This window comes from Trichosurus vulpecula, chromosome 9 (genome assembly GCF_011100635.1).
Source record: "Trichosurus vulpecula isolate mTriVul1 chromosome 9, mTriVul1.pri, whole genome shotgun sequence".
Taxonomy (NCBI): domain Eukaryota; kingdom Metazoa; phylum Chordata; class Mammalia; order Diprotodontia; family Phalangeridae; genus Trichosurus; species Trichosurus vulpecula.
The window spans coordinates 4170114-4177976 of NC_050581.1; the positions used below are offsets into that span (position 1 = coordinate 4170114).

General features: G+C 42.8%; 1 pseudogene; it reads left to right on the plus strand.

The window, feature by feature from the left end:
* The first annotated feature begins 4304 nt into the window (after window positions 1-4304).
* LOC118830601 lies at window positions 4305-5416 on the plus strand (annotated as a pseudogene).
* Window positions 5417-7863: the final 2447 nt, after the last annotated feature.

Genomic DNA, 7863 nt, shown 5'->3' on the forward strand with positions numbered 1-7863 from the left:
ACCCATACATTGCATGTCTGAATCTATTGAGTAGAAAGGGAGAGAAAGTGGGAGACTAAACTCTTCCCAGGGGTGGGGATGGAACCAAGATAATCATAGCAATTCCTATATTTTACTATGCAATTCTAGACTTCAGCTCAGAAAGCAGTAGTGTGTGAAAGCCATTTTGTGGTTTAGCACAGTGCCCGTACTAGGTGCTTAATAATGTTTACTGACTGTGTGACTGAACATGGTGGGCAAAAATAGCCCTCTGCATTAAGGCAACTTGAGTAGAGCACCTTCTGGTGGCTGATTCATATACTGTACCCTGAGTCATTGCATACCCGGTAACTGTTTGTTAACCTATGTTTCAGCTGCTTTCCAGCACTTTTAAAGGGGGTGGCATGAGCAAGAACCAACTCAAACAAAGCCTACACTAATAAGCAGGCTAACACCGAGGAAACCTGAACTTGTTAGAGCCAACCCACAATGGAGGATCTGGGCAGGAAGAAGGGCCGTGAGTTCCAGGGAGAGTCTATGGGGAAAGGCGGTCATGGCTCATGCTCCAGGGCTTGATTAGACAACATTGCCTTGAGGCAAGGGAGCCTGACAAGAATTCTTTGGGAGATCAAGGGACTCAGTTTAGAACCAGGCAGATCAAGTGTGTTGTGAAACTGTATGGCAAACAATAGGCAGTGAGTTCCAGTAATCTGAGATTTGAAAATTTAGCCAGCATGCTTATCAAATTAGAAGACACAAAGATAGGAGGGTGGGCTAACTTCCTGGATGATAGCATCCAGATTTAAAAAGATTCTGACAGTCGAGAACATGAGGTTGAATCTAATAAAATGAAATTTCATAAGGATAAATATGAAGTCATACTTTAGCTCAAAAATCAGCTTTGTAAACATAAGGTGGAGGAGGCATGGTTGACGGAAGTTTAATCTGAAAAAGAGCCAGACATTTGGGAGGATGACAATCTCAATAGCATTCGTCAGCCACCTAAAGATATAACGGGTGCTTAATAAATGCTTCTTTCCTTGCTTGAGAAGTAGTTGGTGTTAGAAGACATGAGTTCAAATCTTAGTTCTATGACCTCCTGCCTGTGTGACCTTTAGGCAAGTCAGTTAACCTCAATTTCCTGGAAGTTGGGACTAGAGGCCTCCAAGGCCCCTTCCATTTAAAAAATACATAATCCTCCGATCAATGTAGGGAATCCACAGGGTGAAAACTTTCTGTATCAATGCAGCTGGCAAGGAATTTGTAACACAGTCTTAGAGTTGTTCAAGGCTCTGTAAGGTTAAATGACTTACCAACTGTCATATAGTTAATGTAAGTCAGAGGCAGGACCTGAACCCAGGTCTCCCTAACTCCAAGGCCAATCCTGTAGCCACTACATCAAATTGACTCTCATTAGGGAATGTAAATTATTATTTATTATGGAGAACTAAAAGGTGCCTACGTATGAAGCCAAGTCCAGAGAGAGAAAATAGAGAAGAAATTAAAGGACTGGGATTCAGGGGGCCAGAGACATAACTAGGACTTTGTCCATCTGGGGCAAAAACACTTGGGGGGAGGGAAGTAGCACTGTAGAATGTAGTTAAACCACGGGTACATTAGCTCTGGGGGAAGAGTAGCTTCATTCCTCAGAAAGGCCTTAAACCCCTTGGGAAGAACCTTGTGAGAGGAACAATATGGAACTAGGCCCAGAGGGTAGTAGCCTGGACTGGCAGAGGGCTGCTTAGAAAAGCATCTGGCTTATAGTAAGCACTTAATGAATGCTTGTTGGCTGATTGCAAAGGTAGATGTAGAGAGGACTGTTATCACAGGGATGAACTGGGACCCTTGGATGTAGGTGCTCTGAGACAAATTTGCCCTATGCTACTTTGAATTCTGTAGGTGGAAGAAGGGGTTTCTACCAGAAGGGGTAGACAGCTTCTCCAGAAATGAAGTGAGTAGAAAGAGTTAGGTGTTTCAGGGTAAGTGAAAGATGAAAGTCTATGAACTCCGGGGCCTGGTATTTGGAGGAATTGTAGAAAGGATCTTAGAACATATCACGTCAGAGCTAGAAGAGTGCTTAGAAATCATCCAGTCCAATAATCTCATTTTTAGAGAAGGAAACTGAAGTTCAGAGTGGATATTTGACTTGGCCAGGGCGCACAATGAATTTATGGTGAATTAGAGTCTAGGTTCTGGACTTGTACCAAGTCCAGTGTGATGGCAGAACAATTTGCAGATTTAGCAAAGCATCCAGAGGAAAGACAGGAGTTCATGGACTAAAATGCACCAGGAGGTTAGCCCAAGTTCTGAGAAATGAAATTCTGAAGACACAAAGGGAAATGATTCCAAAGAGAGAGCGAAAGAGGAATTGTCTAGAGAGAGTGTTGTAGATGTATGGGAAATCCACAAACCAAATTAGATCTTTAAAAAGATGCATATAGAAAATGTAAGCAGAAGCAGCTAACCAAGAATGAACATGAAAATTTGGCATGATTGTCTATGTGCAGTATTAGATATCCCAAAAGTCACAATGGACCTTAAAGCTAATGAGGAAAGTTAAGGATGACAATGTCGATATTTTTGTTTTCTTTTTGGTAATGTTGAGGAAAAGAAGAAGACAAGGAAGGGAATGGACCACTACTCAGTATTTGGTATGATGCTAAATGATGACAGAGAAAGCATAATGACTCAACTGTTATGTTGCTTCTTCTTTTTCTGCCAAGGAGGATGGTCTTTCAGTTAGCAAAAAGAGAGCCAAAATGGAAAGCACAGAGTTGATACACAGGATAGACAAGGAGATAGTAGGAGAGCATCTCGCTGCCCTTGATGAGTTCAAGTCACCCAGCTCAGATGAATTATGTGTGCAGGCACCAAAAGAACTGGCAGAATAATTATTGAGTCACTGCCAGTGATCTTTGAAAGATTGTGGAGAATGGGAGAGGAATCACAAAACTGGAAAAGAGCAAACATTCTCCCCTCTCCCCCTTTTAATGCAAAGATAAAGTCTATAAACTATAGGCCAATTATCCTGACTTTGATTCCTAGCAAAATTCTAAGGCATATTATAAAGGAGAGGGGTTTGGTTTTCTCCTTTTAGCTCAATTAATGTAGTCATAGAATGTTCTCACAGATGTTGTTAATGTCCTAACATAATATTAACATGCAGTGATCCTTTTATGAAGCATGAACACTTTTTCCAAGTTGGAAGGGAGCAATGTCATTGGATGAGCAAGGGCTTTAAAGAACAGAGTACTAGAGAACGCTGGCAGTTTAGGTGAGTCTAGGTTCAGAGCAGTTGTAAAGTGTGACTCCAGCAGAGAGGAGAGGAGATTTTTTTCTCATTTATTCACCTAAGCCGTGGCGTTTATAATCAGAGCTATTTGCCTAGTAGGAGACAACCCATCCAGCAGTCTGAGTATTCATTAGTTTGAAAGAGTTGGAGGTATAGCAGATATGTATCCAGCAAGAAGAAGAGATATATAGTCTCCAAAAAGACATGGATCTAACTAGGTAGTCACTAGAAGTCAGAAATAGTTTTCAGAAACAGGGAAGGGAGTTGGCTACAGATTCAAGCTAGCATTAGCAATTGAGAATTGAACCTTATGAGGACTCCACATTGAGTGAATCCTGTGGTTCTGGAATTGTGAGCTGCCTTGGTCCCCCCATGTAAGCCTCACTACCATTATTCTTCAAGTTTGTACCCCCTATTGTTTCAGATACTGTTGATATTTATAGAAGGGTATACCCTAGGACAATAAGAGGGCTATTTTGTAGCTATTCTTATTATGTCTTCTTACTTATGCCTTTGCTAAGGGATAATTGTTTCTTCTGGCTGACTGCTAACAGGAAGCGCACTGGTAGGGGCTCATGAATGATAGCTATAGGAATTGGTACAGAACCTATGTAAGCAGCTGCCCTCTTGGGACCTAATCTGTAAGTGTGAGTACAAGTTTGGAAAATGGCCCAAAGTGCGTATTACAATGCTATGAAAGAGATAAAAATGCAGGACTTAAAGGGTAATCATAATAGTTCATTGTCAGCTTCAAAAGAAGTCTCTATTAGAATGCCCCAGGGAGGTCAGCCTGCCTCTCTTCTCCAGAGTCATCAGAGTCCAGTGGCAAGACAGGTCAGGACTACTGGCGATGGACTAGGATGCAATGGGAGACTTTGGCCTTTTTTAAGCTAAGGTCTTTCCCAGGTCTCATTTTGTCTGAGGCAATGCCCATCCAGTGATCAAAGGCTAGCAGGAGAGAATTTCATACACCCTTCCAGAGGGCCTGGTACCAAATTATACTTCTTTCTCAACTCCTCTTCATTTTCCAGTGCCTCAAGCCATCCGGATGGAGGAGGACTTTATCAGATTGCCAGCACCACTGTGCTTGCAGCCGGTTTATTGGAGCAGGGATGGTGTAGCCCAGTGGCTCAAGTGGGCTGAAAATGAATTTTCTTTAACGCCAATTGACATCAACACATTTGAAATGAATGGAAAAGCTCTTCTGCTGCTGACCAAAGAGGACTTCCGATATAGGTGTCCTCCTTCGGGTGATGTGCTGTATGAGCTTATTCAGCATATTCTGAAGCAAAAGAAGCCACAGATTCTCTTCTCGTCACTCTTTCACCCAGGAAACTCTGTTCAAACACAGCCAGAGGTCATGCTGCCCCAGACCCATGACGAAGGTAGTTCTGTCCAGAGATCTTCAAGGCCATCGGTGGAAAGTATGCAGCACAATCCTCCAACCATTGAACTCTCGCATCATTCCAGGTCACCTGTTACAACCAACCACTGGCCTTTCCCTGACCCTGACCAGCAGCCCATCCAGTCCTCTGGACAACGTGATCCATCGCCTTTCTCCTTCTGAGCAGATCCCAGGCCCAAGGCTTCACCAGGAGAGCAACCACCAAGAGTCCTGCCCTTTGTCAGTGTCTCCCATGGAGAACAATCATGCTTACCTTTCTCTGAAGCCCACCCAAAGCCATCTAGCCCTCATTAGGAGAACATGGGTCATTCAGCTGATGCCCAGCCCTATCATGAACCCTTTGATACTGAACCCCCAGCACTCAGTGGATTTCAAAAAGTTCCAGGCTGTCAGAGGATGGACTACACAGGGAAGGGAAGCCCGTTAACCTGTCACGCCAGGAAGACTTGGCATATATGAGCCACATCATGGTATTCATCTCCCTGCTGGAGGAGAATTCCATGCCTATGAATAGCAGACTGCAGACTGCACTGGGACTATGTCTATCAGTTGCTTTCTGACAGCTGAGCCCCTCGCCACTACTACAAACTCAACATTATCAGGAAGGAGCCAGGACAAAGGCTTTTGTTCAGGTTCATGAAAACCCAAGACAAAATCATAAGTGGCCGAACAGGCCGCCTTGAACACCTTGAGTCCCAAGAGCTGGATGAACAAATGTACCAGGAGGATGAGTGCTGAAGGAACCAATGTGCTACCTCAGGGGATGGAACAATGAAAGGAAAAACCATCCAACTGGAGTGCTGGAGGTGTGTGGGAGCAGGGTGGTCGAGGGAAAGCAAAAAGGAAGAAACACAGAATTGGGAGTTGACTAGACCAGAAAGGACCCCAGACACCTTAGATAAAGCACCTTGCAGCATCAGAGCTGGTGTTCTGGTAGAGGGTCCAGAGCCTGGGACTTATGTACTATTTCACTCTCCTTTGAGGATCTCCCTTGGCCTGTAATTCCTCATCCCTACCCCTCTGCCTATTGTTAGTTTCTGGGTTTGGGGGTTGCTGTTTTTTTTTTTAATGACCATGTGTGTTAGCATGTATTAGCATTAAATATAATATAGATAATAATTGTCAAAATGCCTGTGTGGTTCTGTATCACAAAATATGAGACTCTCCATATAGAAGGTAGAAGAAGTAAACCATTTATTCAGATACCAAAGAACCAGGTCCTAAAACCAATAAGCCCAATCCATTACAGTACACAATACCACAGCAGAGAACCACTCCATTCCATAGCCATCCACCCCTGCCTGCTGGGGCCTTCCCACAAATACACTCACAGACACCACACGTCTGCTCTTTCCCTCAGCTCTAACTGCTCTCTCTGCCTTTCCTGTGACATTCTTTCCTTTTCCTGTGTCAGGAAGCTCCTCCTACCACATGTGTTTTAGGCTGCCTGTATTGTAAGCAGGTCACATGGCCTATTAATGGGTGGGAAAGATCTTCAAATCTAAGTTGTTATTACAACATACAGTTTGACTTTTTCATAATTCATACAGAGCAAGATGACAGTTTGCTTTTCTATGGAAATATATACATACACACACACACACACACACACACACACACACATATATATAAAATGCTTTTTTGGTAAGTCTCACAAACCATGGCATAAAAATCCAACCTGACAGGAAAGAGAGTATGCAAGGTTTTTTTTTTTTCTTCTACTGTACACAGAAGGTTTGCTTCTGTTGCTCTTCTGTCCTGGCTGCCAGGGGATGGGGGAGGAAAACTCACTTAAAGAAAAAATATTTGAAAAGGGGCGCTCACACTTACCTCTCTCCCTTCCCTTCTCTCCTGCCTGCCTTTGAGCTTTGGACATCTTTCAGCATAGTTCAGCTTAGGAACACCTTGGGAATTGCTAGCCCATGAACGCAGTGACCTAAGTGCTAGAAAGTCAAAACAAAGTACCAGCATTTGGCCACCAATCCCAAATATGCTTTAGGGAGGTCAGAAACTCCACAGGTGTATTTCCAAAGCATACATGCTAGGCCTGAAAACCAATCTACAAAGAACAATACAGCATTGGAGAAGGACACTCACCTATTTGTCCTTCTCTGGAGGCTGAGACGGACGCCACTCCCAAGTTGCCTGAGATGTCTACAAGAATTAGGATTCTGTGTCACACAGAAGAGTGAAAGTATGATAAAGAAAACACAGGGACTTAATGAAACATATCCTGTAAAATGGAGAACTTGGAGGAGAGGGGGTTGGGAAATGCCCTGTTCTTGCCCCACCCCCAACATCATCTTGCAAATGGTTCCACACCCTATCCTGTCTTTCCCATTATTCAGAGATTTTTATTAATGATTTCACAGCCTCTTTTAACCTGTTTCCCTCCCCTAGTTCCCATTTGAATTAGAGCATATGAAATGAAAGGAACTTCCCGGGTAGCACCAGCTGCCAGCAATGATCGTCTTTTCTTCCCTTTTGGGACACATCATCAGCCCTTCCTTCCTTCCTGTCTGACCTTGAGAAAGGACTCATTTATCAGTCTATTTCTCTTGGAAATTGACATCTCTCTGTTATTGAAAGAAATGCTATGGGCATTTTTAATTTTCTACGCATTTGGAATTGAATTCAACTCAGTTTACTTTTATTGAGCACCTACTATGTGCAAGACATTGTGCTAGGTCCTGTGGATACAAAGACAAACTAATCATTGCCCTCAAACAACTTATATTCTATTGAGTTTATCTTATAAAGGCTAAAGCTTCCAGAATGAAGGGCACATACTTCCCTACCACCACCACAAAAAATAAAAAGGTCTCATTCTTATGAACTATATCATTTTTGTGGACTCATTCATTTTGGCAAGACTCTCACAGCTATTTCAGTGTACTTCATATATTGTGAAAATAATTCATATTTTTAAAGAAAGTTTTTTTTAATGCCAAGAGAAAGGGCAGGAATTTTTACCTGAAAGCCGTATTTTGTGACTCTGAAATGGAAAGAAAATCCTGTTCCTTTAACTTGGGACATTAGTTTCTGATCACTCCCGAATGCTGAGTTTCTTCATTATCCGAGCGGACATGATAGAATCAGAGAGGAAAAAGTCCTCTTTTCTTTCATGTTCTATATTTGCTCGCATTCTCTGTGGGAACACGAAATACTGAAGATAACCATGTTGAAG